Source organism: Hyla sarda, chromosome 5 (genome assembly GCF_029499605.1).
Source record: "Hyla sarda isolate aHylSar1 chromosome 5, aHylSar1.hap1, whole genome shotgun sequence".
Classification (NCBI taxonomy): domain Eukaryota; kingdom Metazoa; phylum Chordata; class Amphibia; order Anura; family Hylidae; genus Hyla; species Hyla sarda.
The window spans coordinates 348,880,328-348,895,270 of record NC_079193.1 but is presented as its reverse complement, the minus strand read 5'-3'; the positions used below and the strand labels follow the sequence as shown (position 1 = coordinate 348,895,270).

At 40.6% G+C, this 14,943-nt stretch overlaps 1 long non-coding RNA gene across 2 annotated transcripts in view; it reads left to right on the top strand.

The window, feature by feature from the left end:
- The first annotated feature begins 545 nt into the window (after positions 1-545).
- The window catches only part of LOC130272756 (uncharacterized), a 40,058-nt gene continuing 25,660 nt past the window's right edge, over positions 546-14,943 (top strand). For both annotated transcript variants that reach the window (XR_008843722.1, XR_008843723.1), the window contains exons 1-2: positions 546-603; positions 10,053-10,129. This is a non-coding gene — a long non-coding RNA (uncharacterized LOC130272756). The remainder of the gene's footprint in view (positions 604-10,052; positions 10,130-14,943) is intronic.

Sequence of the window (14,943 nt, the reverse complement as noted above, 5' to 3'; positions counted from 1 at the left end):
ATACCCAATGTTGGAAGAGTTATGTCCTTGGACTACTCCACCTAATGTTTTGCATTAAAAACATTTCTTTCATCTTTTGTGGTTGTGTCATCACACTGCCACTTACTCTTTTATGATATTTCATATGCCTCCCAGTGGTTTCCCCCTGATGATGTTGCAATAAATGACAGAGACATGTTGGGAGAACTGGGGGTTATGTACTTAGTGAGGTAGTAGGACTGATCACCTCTCTCAAGCCAGTTATTAGGACTTTGTCCTTTATGGTGGCAATCACGTGTACCCCCATATTGATCTTTACCCTTCTTTTGGAGGAGATTGTTCATTGTCATTTGCATGATAGTCCCTCTTTCATTTTAGTGGTACATTTTTTTAGTGACTAAGAAAAGTTATGTTTTATATGCCTTTCAAGTTTGCTTTTGTTGTTCAAAGCATTTTTCTCCTCTCTAACGCCCAATTGTCTCTTAGCTAACTGTGGACTGTACCAATGCACCGCCACTACCTACAATAATGGATTAATCCAGTAAACTGTCCTAACTGTCTGTCAGCTAACTGTGGACTGAACCAAAGCACAGCCTTCAATAATGGATCAATCCCACACAACAGGTCATAGTAGGGTTGTGTATCCTCAATGAAAATGTTACTATGTTAAATTTAAGACAAATCTTTCAGAGTTTTTTTTTTTTTTAATTATCCCAGAGCACACAAATAGACAAAATCTATCCAAGCTGTACTGTAGACCTAATTTTGTTCGCTTAAAAATTGATGGGCTATACTCTGACATATCCATATATTAGATCAGTCAGGGTTTTACTCCTTACACCCCTAATTTGCTGTTTCAAGGGCCCATAGAGCAGATACATGCACCCCAACTTCTTCAGTGTTTATTGCTGCTCATGAATGGGACAATGCTGCAGGACCGTGGTACTAAAAAGTATTATGTTTTAGATAAAGAGGACACAGCACTTGCACAAACACTGCAGCCCCTTCAAACAGCTGATTAAAGGGGGTGATGGGAGTCTCGGACCCTGGCCCATCAAATAATGAAGACCTGAGGATAGGCCATTAAAGGAGTACTCCACTGCCCCAGGGTTTGGAACATTTTGTTCCGAACGCTGGATGCGGGCTGCGGGGGTCGTGACATCACGCTACGCTCCCCTCAATGCAAGTCTATGGTAGGGGGCGTGTCTATTCTTTCTGTATCCATGGTACTTTGCTGCTGCGGAATCCGCACTGAAATTCCATAGCGTGAACATGCCTGATTTTATAAAAGATGAATCACCCCTTTAACACCCATTCTATGGATAGATAATACATTTTATTTACGGCCCCAACTTTTTAAAAAAGAAATATAAGGCCTCCATGGTAATGGTAGGTCAAGTAATGGTTGGTTGCACAGTTCATATCACTAATATATAGAAAAAAAACACCAGCACTCCTATAAGCTTTTACCTATTAGACAAGCAGTTTATAAACATCCATGCGGTTCTGTGTTATAATAGTGTTCCAATTATAGATGACATTGAAATCAAAATCTTCCAAGAATGGCAAAAAAATTATTTAAAAAAAAAAGTATAATTGAATTATACCAATGAATAGGACATTTTAGTAATCTGAACCATCATCTACTTGGTATTAGTAAGGAGTATGCATGAATCCAACACTGTAGAAAATATAAAAACAGTTATACAATTTCATGAAGCGTCTGCATTATAGCTGGACATTTTGTCACAGATCACAAATACTCGTTGTCACCATGGAGCCCTAGCTTCACACACACACACACACACATATAAATACATACATATATATATATATATATATATATATATATATATATATAATTGATATATATATATATATATATATATATATATATATATATATATATACATATATATATATATATACATATATATAGATATAGATATATATATATATATATATATATATATATATATATAAACTGAAAGGTATAGAGAGGGATAGGTACTTGACAGGGTCTTCATCCTAAAAACTATGACATATGGCAGTCAAAAAGTAGAAGATTTGTTTGGCCAAACAGTGTTAGTGAAACAAAATCTGAAAATTGGGAGTAAGATGTGAAGTAGAGTCCTGTGCAGGACTGTTTTCTTAAAGTGGTTCTCCGGGGAACTAAACCCATAGCCCATTATTTTCCTCTCAAAAACCTATTTAATTATCATTCATTAGATTATTATTAATTATCATTCATTAACAGTTGGTTAGCTCTTTAGTTGTCACTAGAGATGAGCAAATTTTTTAAAAAGTTTGATTCGGCCAATTCGCCAAATTTTTCAAAAAAATGTGGTTTGGTCCGAATTTATTTGCGGTGAATTGCTATTAAAAATGGCTATTTCTGGGCTACAGAGAGCCTCAATAGGAGTGTAGAACACTTTGCCTTGTCGTAACACTCATAGGGAGTGTGCTGTGTTAGTGAAATAATACTGTTATTCAGTATGACATGCAGAATACGGGCATCACTGTGGCAGGATGTGGCAGCAGGGAGACCATATGATGTCACAATTGAAGAGATTGAAGAAATTTTTGTTAATGTAATTTTAATTTAATTTTATTTGAATTTATAAAAAAAAAAATGTAATCCTTTTTTGCCAACCCATTCTCGTGACTCAAGCATTGAGCTGGTGGTGCGCCGCGAGGTGAGCTACAACCTGTTCCAGCCCCTGCCTCTCAGCACCCCCAGATTGTCTTACTCTGTGTGGAACTGCAAAAATGGCATTTAATCAGTTATGGTTCATTGTTATAGCTCCAACCTGTTTAATTGGATTCTTGTGATAATTTCAGAGGTAATATATGGCGACGACCACAGGGCCTCAGTCTTGAAAAGATTACATACATTTTTTTCTAAATAAATAGAAGATGTTGAAAAGATTCACAAGTTTAATGTGCCAGCAGCATGAGGTGATCACATGGCAGCACAATGACAGAGCCTGATAATTGTAATGAGCAAAGTTTAAATCCTTTTTTGAGGAACCATTGGACGGCAAGTCTGGTGTCAGCAGCCGTGGTAATTCCAGCTCCAATAGTGTATATTTGCTGCAGTGTAAACTATGGCAAAGCTCCTAGTTGTATCTTAAAATCGAGCTGGCGGTCCGTCGCATGGCCAGCTACCGCTTGTCCCAGCCCCTGCCTCTCAGCGCACACCCATGCTCCTAGTGTCCACTTCAGTGTCCATATTCAGCTTCTGTGGATAAGTGAGTGCCTAAAGCTAGAAGTGGTTGCAGTGAAAAAGCTTGTAATTGTATCTTAAAATAGAGCTGGCGTTCTTCCGCAAGGCAAGCTACCTCCTTTTCCAGCCCCTGCCTCTCAGCGGTCCCCGACTGTGAAAGTGTGAATGTTTCATTTAATCAGTTATGGTTCATTGTTATCGCTCCAACCTTTTTCATTGGATTTGTGCAGCAATTCCACAGGCAAAATATGATATCGACGACAATAGGGCCTCAGTCTTGAAAAGATTACATCATTTTTTTTTTACATTGAAATTTAAGATTTTGATTAGATTCACAAGTTTAATATCCTGGATGCCCGAAGTGTTTACTTTCAACTAATACTGTATGACCACAAAACCCAATATAACAAGGAGTCACATGGCGGCACATTGACAGAGCCTAGAGGTGGCAGCAGGCCGACGAGACCATAGGGCCTCACAATAGAAAAGATTAAAGGTATTTAAATTGAAGATTTTAAACAGATTTAAATTTTAAAAGTTTAATTCAAGGTGCCAAATGTGAACAAAGGTATGGGTGTGTTGTAGCACCTGGGTGTAACGAGATGCAACTGAGTCTCCATGCTACTCAGTATATATCCAGTCCAATGTAAATAGCACTCGTACAACAGATGTGTTCCAAGACTTTAACACTTTTACTTCCAATACTTCTTCATACAAAGATGATTTCATACAGGAATAGTGTACTTGAACACAATGCTAAATTACCCAGTGCATACTCGCCGATACGTGGTCACAGCATTACAACAGACCTTTTCGGCTCCAGCCGGAGCTCCATGTGAACATGTTCATTAACGCTGTGAACATTGCTTTTTTCTGAGACTAGTGTAAGAGGCTCACCAGCGGGTGAGCTTGATTAGCGACGTTTCAGGATCACTCCTGGCTTGAGAAAGGGAGTGATGCTGAAATGTCGCCAATCAAGCTCACCGGCTGGTGAGCCTTTTACGCTAGTCTCAGAAGAAAGCAAGGTTCACAGCGTTAATGGACATGTTTACATGGAGCTCCGGCTGGAGCCGAAAAGGTCTGTTTTAATGCTGTGACCGCGTATCGGTGAGTATGCACTGGGTGATTTTGCATTGTGTTCAAGTACACTATTCCTGTATGAAATAATCTTTGTATGAAGAAGTATTGGAAGTAAAAGTGTTAAAGTCTTGGAACACTTCTGTTGTGCGAGTGCTATTTACATTGGACTGATTCAAGGTGCCAACAGCATGAGTAGACATGAGGAGACCATAATGTGGCAGAACGACCCAGCCTGGAGGTGGCAACAGCCTGATGAGACCATAGGCCTCACAATTGAAAAGATTAAAGATATTTTGTCAAATTTTAATTGAAGATTTAAAATAGATTAGGATAAAGTTTCATTTAATGTGCCAGCAGCATGAGGAGACCACAGGACCATGGTGTGTCTAGGTCCTCTGTCTTGTCTTTCTCATCACCTTGTAGCTCCACAGCCTGCTCCTCCCCAGATGACTATAAAAACCACCCATTTCACAAAACCTTGCCTCTGCTCCATTGTCCCCCTCCCCCTCCTCCTGAGCAGTGTAGGCTGAGGACACAGTGGAGGATGAGGAGGCAGAGTTGCACACTTTCACAGGACCAACGTGCTGAGAGTGTGGAGTAGGAAGCGGCGTGACCTGTCCAAGTTGCTGTTGTGGGTGTGCAGGAACCACATTAACCCAGTGGGCCGTAAAGGACATGTATTGTCCCTTACTGTAGTTACAGCTCCAAAGTCGGCGCTGCCGTGCACTTTGGTACACTTTGGTAGAGTGAGTGTTAATACCAGTGCCTGGTGACAAAGGTGGGTGAAAGAAGAAGAACTTGGCATCATATATATGGCATCAGGTGGGTGGCAGGATCAGAATAGTAGTTGAGACAGGTAGTCAGAAGAAAACAGTCTCTTTTGGCAAAGTGTTGGTGTGCACAAGTAAGTATTGAGGATGTGTATTATTTCCACCTGAAAACATTTCCATTTCCCAGGGATTTTAGTTGGAAATAGTAACACTTGCCTCAAAAAGGTGGAAGGGAACAACTTATTGTGCATTGTAGCAGGGAACTTCCCCTGTAAGGCCCTATTCTCGCTCTATTAATTCCCTTCTTGACACTTGTTACTCGACCTAAAAAGGGCAGCTTCACAAAGGAACCTCTCCCTATTTCCAACTAAAATCCCTGGGAATTGGCAGTGTTTTTAGGTGGAAATAGGGAGACGTTCCTGTGTGGGGCCACCCTTTTAAGGGTGAGTAACACTTGCCAAGAAGGAATTAATGGTGCGAGAGTAGGCCCTTGCAGGGGAAGTTTTTACCCCCACCTGCTACAATGGACCATACGTTGTTCCCTTCCACCTTTTGGAGGTCTTTGCATCACATCAATACTTGGTGGTATAGGTGTCACATGGTTTTTTTGGCACACCTTTCCATCTGTTAGATTTCAAAAAACTTTTTGGGTCCATATATTTTATCCTAAGAAGAGTTACATTTTAGCTAATGCATATCCTCAGTACTTCCTTGTGGACTGATGCAGAGGGATTTCGGTAACTGGGGAGCAGCACCTTAATTATGTTTTGCCTTATCCATGGCAGCTCAGTGAGAGAGCCTGGATGTGGTAGAATCAGCATGAGGAGACCATATGGCTGCACAATGACATAGCCTGGAGGGGGCAGCATCAGTATTAGGAGACCATAAGGCGGCACAATGAGAGAGCCTGGAGGTGGCAGCATCAGCATGAGGAGACCATATAGCAGCATAATGACAGAGCCTGGAGGTGGCAGCATCAGCATGAGGAGACCATATAGCAGCACAATGAGAGAGCCTGGAGGCGGCAGCATCAGCATGAGGAGACCATATGGTAGCACAATGACAGAGCCTGGAGGTGGCAGCAGCAGCATGAGGGCCATGCCTCACCAAACAAACAGGCCACACGATAGAGGATATCCACAGAATTATTATAACAACTTTATTGATTAAAAACAGTAGACATATGCTCTTGATAAAAACATATTATAAGACACAGGTGGTAACACAAACAGAAGAAACAGAGGGGTAAACTCCGAATTCTGGCCATCAAGTGATAAAAAAGGTATAAAGATATAATGGTAAAAAAAATAGACAAGTGAGAAATGGTACAGCAATGTCAAAAGTACAAGCAATGTGCAACATGAAATAAACTGTCCATATTACATAATTACCACAGTATTAGACAAATGAGCTGTTCACCTAGTGGAGAAATACCTTACCTCACAATCCTGAACGCGCGTTTTCGCCCTTGGCTTGGTCAGGGGGCGTGTTCGTCAGGGGTCGTGTCCTATGTTTTTATCAAGTGCATATGTCTTCTATTTTTGAGCAAAAAAGTTGTTGTAATAATTCTGAGGATATCCTATATCGTGTGGCCTGTTTGTTTGGTGAGGTATTAAATGGTGGCCATTGATAAAAGTACACTAAGCCAACCATATTGGTGATTTTGAGGGCCATGCCAACTGAGGGTTGTGTCTGAGGAACCCACCGACTGTTGTCTGGGGTGTCGGATGTCACTTGAGAGGAAGTGGATGACCGAGTGAAGCAGCCAATGCTAGCTGACACTGGGAGCTCAGACCTCTCGCTGCGACTACGGCTGCCACACGCCCCTACTCTGCTGCGACCTCTGCCTGATAAATTTAGGCCTCTGCCACTCCTCTGTACACTTCCTGGCACTTCTCTGCCTGACATACTTACACCAGCTGAGTGCGTATATGTTACACTTATGAGAGGAGGACAATGCGCTCCACTACTCTTAACTCCTTAAGGACGTAGGGCGTACCTTTACGCCCTACGCCTGATCCCAGTGTTTAAAACTGGGTCACGCCGTGACCCCGCATCACACTGGGTCGGTTCCGGCTGCTAATCATAGCCGGGACCCTGGGATAACAGCGCGAGGCATCGATCGTTGTGCCGCGTGCTGTTAACCCTTCAGACGCGGCGATCAAAGTTGACTGCCGCGTCTGAAAACTAAAGTAAACGCTTCCCGGCAGCTCAGTCGGGCTGATCGTGACATCACGATAAAATCGCGATGTTCCTATCAGCTGGGACGCAGGCGGAGGTCTCCTTACCTGACTCCGCGGCGTCCGATTGTCGATTGATTGCTCCAAGCCTGAGCTACAGACTTGAGCAATCAAACCCCTATCTGACTGATCCGTGCAAAGCTATGGATTTGCAGGGATCAGCATAGGAGATCAGTGTGTGCAGTGTTATAGGTCCCTATGGGAGCTATAACACTGCAAAAAAAAAAAAAGTTAACAAAGGTCATTTAACCCCTACCCTAATAAAAGTTTGAATCACCCCCCCCCCTTTTCCCATAAAAAAACCCCAAAAAAACAGTGTAAATAAAAATAAACATATGTTTTATCGCCGAGTGTGGAAATGTCCGAACTATAAAAATATATCGCTAAAAAATTCCAAAGTCCAAAATAGTGTATTTTTGGTCACTTTTTATATCATGAATAGTGTTGAGCGGCATAGGCCATATTCGAATTCGCGAATATTCGCGAATATATGGACGAATATTCGTCATATATTCGCGAATATTAGCATATTCGTAATATTCTCGATTTATTTTCGCATACGCGAAAATTTGCGTATGCTAAAATTAACATATGCGAAAATTAGCATATACCTTCATTAACATAAGCGAAAATTCGCACACCGGTCTCACACAGTAGTATTAGAGCCTTCTTTACACCACACAAGCTGGAAGCAGAAAGGGATGATCACTGTGATGTGTACTGTGAAAAAAAAAATAAAGTAAAAAAAAAAAAAACGAATATTCGTAATTACGAATATATAGTGCTATATTCGCGAATATTCGCAAATTCGCGAATATGCGATATTCGCGAATAAAATTCGCATTGCGAATATTCGCGAGCAACACTAATCATGAAAAAATTAATAAAAAGTGATCAAAAAGTCCAATCAATACAAAAATGGTACCAATAAAAACTTCAGAACACGGCCCAAAAATGAGCCTATAGGAGTTAGAAGATGAGAATTTTTTACATATAAATTTTCCTGCATGTAGTTATGATTTTTTTCTGAAGTACGACAATATCCAACCAATATAAGTAGGGTATCATTTTAACCGTATGGACCTACAGAATAAAGATAAGGTGTTATTTTTACCGAAAAATGAACTGCGTAGAAATGGATGCCCTCAAAATGTACAAAATGAAATTTTTTCTTCAATTTTGTCGCACAATGAATTTTTTTGCCATTTCACCGTGGATTCATTGTGGATCACTGCAAAGTAGAATATGGAATTTCATGTGCAAAATTGAAAGTGTTCTGATTTTTAGAAGGTGATGAGGAAAAAATGAAAATGCAAAAACGGAACAACCCTGCGTCCTTAAGGGGTTAAAACTGTATAAGGGTACAGAAACAAGGGTGCAGCTTTGGCTGGCCTTTCACAGTAACTATGCCCAAATTATTTTTCAGTTAAAAAAAAAAAAAAACTACACCACATAGGTGTGCCTACACCTTATACTTATGAGAGTTGGACAATACGCTCAGCTTAAAACTGTATAAGGCTACAGAAACAAGGTGTAGCTTTGGCTGGCCTTTCACAGTATCTAGGCCCAAATTAGTTTTTCAGGAAAAAAAAATACACCACGTAGGTGTACGTACAGTTTAAACTTAAGAGACGAGGACTATGAACTCCACTACAAACTGTATAAGGCTACAGAAACAAGGATGTAGCTTTGGCTAGCCTTTCACAGTAACTAGGCCCAAATTAGTTTTTCGGGGGGGGGGGGGGGGGGAAACGTACACCACATAGGTGTACCTACACTTTACACTTATGAGAGCTTGACAATATGCTCAGCTTAAAACTGTATAAGGCTACAGAAACAAGGGTGTAGCGTTGGCTCGCCTTTCACAGTAACTAGGCCCAAATTAGTTTTTCAGGTTAAAAGAAACATACACCACCTATGTACGCACAGGTTACACTTATGAGAGGACAATAAGCTCCGCTACTCAACCTTTATTAGGCACTGTAATCAGGTGACTATGGCTTTTCTTGCTCACCCTAACTGGCCCCTGTTAGGTTTGCAGTTGTTGTGCAACCAACTGCAGCAGTACAGAATTGCTGTGTAGTAGAGCCCAGTACAGTACTATTAGGCACTAATAGCAGGTGACAATGGCTTTTACTGCTCTGCCTAACTGGCCCCATTAAGCTTTAGAGTTGCTGTACACCCCTCTTCAGAAGTGGAGTCACTGTGTGTTACACCCAAAAGTGTACTTTTCTCTGTCTCTGTGTCAGTGCTTTTATGCAGTGATTTGGGCTTGTGGTGAATGGCTGCTGTCAAGCTGTTTTTCTCATTTTTTTAGACTCATCACAGGTAGGCTGGGACTTTGTAGGAAATAAGCTTTGATTCCTTTTGTACGCTGTTTCACTGAATTTAGGGGTATGTTTAGGTTCAGTAGTCACGTAGGATTTGGTAGGATGGAGTTTGATTAACTCAAGGTTTAGAATGTGGCTGAAGTGGAAGGCTTCAGGCCTAGATTGTCTTGTCACTGCGATAACAGATCTGCTCACTCTGGTAGTCCGGAACTAAGAGCTGTTGCTTGCTTTCTAACCAGGAACTAAAAGAGAGATTATTGGATACAGCACCCTTATATGCAGAAGGGGCCGGATCAAAGCTTATTGGTTCATCACATGACCTATCACATGACCCAAAGGTCCTTAACCTTAGCACAACAGAATTATTAAGTATCACATGACCTAAGGTCCTGTACATTAATTAATATATGCATTTTTATGACATTAGGAGGTGACTAGAGGTTAATCCACTAAGAGAGCCCTATCAGCACGGAGGAACTCTGACTATGGGGACCCACGACTAAGGTACGGGACCAGGTCCAGTATCGGGACACCATATATATATATATATATATATATATATATATATTTATATTTATATATGTACTTCCCTCGATTACCCATATAATTATATTCTTGTTGTACCTGCTGGATTTCTGACCGTTACCGCCCACTCCTGCAAGGTGTGTGTTCCACTCCCGCAACATGTGTGTCCAATCTTGCCCACTCTCACAAACATTTATCACAGCTTTTGAAGATAGTACCCCGTCCCTTCTCATTAAATCTGTGCCATTTCATCACCCCCTTGTGCCATTACATCAGCCCCCTGTGTCATTTCAAGATGTCCTTTGGATATAGGGAATATAAATCTAAAAACAAATGTTCCTTATGATTCATAGCATCACTGATAAGTAGGCAATATCTTTAATTTAAGATTATTTTTAGTTCAACTTCAAGAAAAATATTAGGATCATATCTTGTTAGTGTTTGCCACAATATTGAAAGCCTCATCTCAGCTTTTGCTTTTTTTCCTCTGTAATGTTAATTCTGTATTGTGGCGTTTTTTTTTAACGGTTCAATTCTATAAAATGCTTTAAACTATTTAAAATAATTTTAAATGTTTCCAATTAAACAAAGTGAATGAACAAGATTTTCTGCTGATAAAAAAAATGCTCATAATAAAAGTTAGGCATACGATATGGCCACTAGATTGTTCGGCTTAGAGAATTTGCCTGAATTCACATTCACTCTCACCAGGTAATTGACTTTTGTCCTCTTTATTTCCTTAATGGTGGTTTGTATTTTATCTGTAATTGGATAATAAGGTTTGTTTAGAGAAGCAGTCAAAATCCTCATCACAATATAAACATTGCAATCACAAAAGAACAAACAGATCTGGCACAGCCCCATATACCTGTCAACTTAAATCCTTATGATCTACAACTTAATGTAGCAGGTGTTGTTCCCCTGTGGGTGGTGCTCTACGCCAATGATACAAGCAAAATCAATGTCCACAATAGAGAAAATAGTGGAGCAACTCACCCGGGTTCGGTGCAGTTAATTCAAACGATCAGTGTTGCGATCAGCATCGCCGTCAGGCAAAGGTGTAGCGGGAGGCAGAAGATGTTACGGGGGAGATCAGGCGTCAGCTGATAAGTACTGGAAGGATTAAAAATTTGTAATAGAAGTAATTTATAATCTCGGTTTCGGTGCAGTTAATTCAAACGATCGGTGTTGCGATCAGCATCGCCGTCAGGCAAAGGTGCAGCAGGAGGCAGAAGATGTTACGGGGGGGAGATCAGGTGTCAGCAACACCGATTGTTTGAATTAACTGCACCAAAACCGGGTGAGTTGCTCCGCTATTTTCTCCATTGTGGACAATATAAACATTATTGTTGCTTTATATTTAGGTCCAGAATAGGAATATTGGTTAAAGAGACAGAGGGGAGCCTGTGTTAAAGGAGTACTCCACTGGAAAACTTTTTTTTTTCTAAATCAACTGGTGCCAGAAAGTTATACAGATTTGTAAATTACTCCTATTAAAAAATTTTAATCCGTCCAGTACTTATCAGCTGCAGTATGCTCCTCAGGAAGTTCTTTTCTTTTTGAATTTCCTTTCTGTCTAACCACGATGCTCTCTGCTGACACCTCGGTCAATGTCAGGAACTGTCCAAAGCAGGATAGGTTTTCCATGGGGATTTGCTCCTATTCTGGACAGTTTCTGACATGAACAGAGGTGTCAGCAGAGAGCACTGTGGTCAGACAGACAGGAAATTCAAAAAGAAAAGAACTTCCTATGGATCATACAGCAGCTGAAGGATTACTGGAAGGATTAAAAATTTGTAATAGAAGTAATTTACAAATCTGTTTAACTTTCTGGCACCAGTTGATTTAAAAATGTTTTTTTTCCAGTGGAGTACCCGTTTAACCTCTGGTGCACAGCGGGGGTGGTGGCAGTTATAGCTGGGCAGGGAGTTTACTGATGTATCCCCGATATAAGACTTAAATAGTGATTGCTTCTTCAATCTTTACTTAGTACTCCAAAAGATAAAGAAACAGAGCATTGCTACTGATAAAATATAGTATCTAATTTCACAATATAAAAAAATGCCCAATTCATGAAAAAAAAAATGTTTCGTACAAAGATCAGTATATAGGCAACAAGAAATTATCCTAAAAACAAATGTGCATAACAGACTGAGAAGTGGAATCAACCAATTTATAATATTCAGGTATGGAGAAGAATGAGAAAATGATATCAATAAAAGACATTGCAAAGATAATATAAATATTGAGTTGTAAAGTGCACCAAGAGAGCCAGGGGGGCACAACTTTAGTTAAGAATTTCATTTTGTCATGATAGACCATTTCAGTAGATTTGTCACATGATATTTAAATGAGGAATATAACCGTGTATAAAAGGAGCTGAGAATGTATCTTCCTGGATCCATATTTAATAGTAAGAAATATTATATCTCCAGCGGTGAGCGACACATGGGAGTGACTGTGTCTAAGGAGCAGGTCCTGCTTCAAAGACAAATAGCCGGTTACACAAATCTTAAAAAAAAACTCTTTCCAGCGGATTTCATTCTAATGGACTGAGCTGATACTAGACTCCTTTTTATTGCCCATCTTAAATTGTGCTATAGGTTTTAAAAAAGACAGGATAGGAAAATTATACACATAGATAAGGACCTATATGCTGCTCTTCTAGGGCTGGGTTCACATGACGTTTTCGCCATACGGGAGCGCATACGGCAGGGGGGAGTTAAAACCTCGCACTCCCGTATGCCTTTCTATGCACTCTCGTATGTAATTCATTTCAATGAGCCAGCCGGAGTGAAGCGTTCATTTTTGCGCCGCATGCGCTTTTTCCCCGGACCTAAAACTGTGGTGTACCACGGTTTGAGGTCTGGTTGTAAAAGCGCATACAGAGCAAAAATGAGCCGACCAGACCAAACGTTTCACTCCGGCAAGCTCATTGAAATGAATTACATACGGGAGCGCATAGAAAGGCATACGGGAGCGCAAGGTTTCAGCTCCCCCCTGCCGTATGCGCTCCCATATGGGAGAAAACGTAGTGGGAACCCAGCCTAACGCATCATAGTATCTGGGGTTTATCTGTTCAGAACTGTACCCAGATATGAAAAAAGGTTGCAAAATAGTATTTGGTATAAACAATAACCACACGTTCCAAAAGTCCATTTAACTTTTGAGGGATGTGGTAATATACATATGTAAACTTGTGGAAGCCCATCTCACCCTCCGTGAGCAGTGCCCGGATCCCGCACCCAGCCTGGTGCGATCAGTAAATCCAAAAGCAAGACGATGACCCAGCACAATTGCAATAAAAACTCAGCTTTATTCGGGATACAGAAGACAACACGGGATACACATGAAGGTGGTAACGTCTGACATGTTCCAAGCGCGCTCTTCCTCTGTTACGAAGAGCGCGCATGCGCTCAAAACGCGTCTGACGTCACCACCTTTCCTTGTATACCATATTGTCTTCTGAATCCCGAATAAAGAGTTTTTATTGCAATTGTGCTGGGTCATCGTCTTACTTTTGGTAATATACATATACCAGGGAACAGATGGGATAATATTGAATAGACATGGCTTCATTTTTGTTTCTCTTTGGATCCTCAGCTCTGTAGTGACAGCACTCGAAATGAGAAGAGGAGCCTTTGGCTATTCCTTTGCTTTTAGACAATAGGGGAAAAGTTCCTATGTTTGTTATTTTCCAACTGAGAGGATTCATTTGTTCATCAGTACATATCACTTTTGAAAATCCTTTCTAGATCTTTCACCCTTGCTTTACTAAGTGCCAGTCTGCATTATATTTCTTGACAGCTGTGTACTATGTTTTTGCTATCATCTTTGAAGTTATTGTTTTTTGTTGTTGTTGTAACCTTTATATTCTTCATAGTTAAATGAAGATCCATCTGTTCTTGTGTGTAGCTTTCGTTATATGGAACATTTTCTAAAAATGTGATTTTTCTTTACAATCAGTTTGGGCATGCAACATTACCAGGCATAGACTGTAAATGCACAAGTTTTGTGGTAAATCAACTGATGATGCCACAGTGATCAGAACATGCCAGAGAGGAAAAATGTGAATGTGTATATATAGTGAAAAGATCACTGCAGCACTCTCATATAGTGGAAAAATGTGTAGCGTGTATTTCATCTGCTTCTGCAGCTATACAGTAGATGTAGACAAAATAAACGCTACACATTTTACACATTTTGGGGGAAATGTATCAATGTTGGTGTAGGTAGAAGTTTTTTGTAGATGTATTGCACCAAATTTACCATACTTGTTCAGGCATTTTTGCAAAGTTCTAAATCTCCACACAGTTCTATTTGTACACCTGAGCTGCACCTCACAGGAAGAGTGGACACAGGGATTTTGTTCTATAGCTTTGAGGCTTGGATTTTTTGTCCACCAGCAAAAATGTCAGCAAAACTGTCACAACTTTTTCCTGCGTTTTGGCAGTTTTTCTTGCGTTTTTGCTGCTGTGTGGAAACGGTCATTTTTGTACCCTGTGACAATTTTTTCACTGCCTTCGGATGCAGAGCGCCTGGCCCACGGAGAGTAAGGAGGTGAGCATTGATGTATAGCATATACAGGGTGCATTGCATCACTACTTACCTCCGCCAGCTGTACAGGGGTGCATAGTGTACCCATATATACTATACAGGAGCCCAGCAAGGAAAGTGTTAACCCACGCTGCTGCTGAGCAGTTCTGGGTTAAGTCTTTGCGCGCTATCCTGTATATACAGCTGTCTATAGATGACTGTATATACAGGATACAGTAGGCAGACATCAACAATTG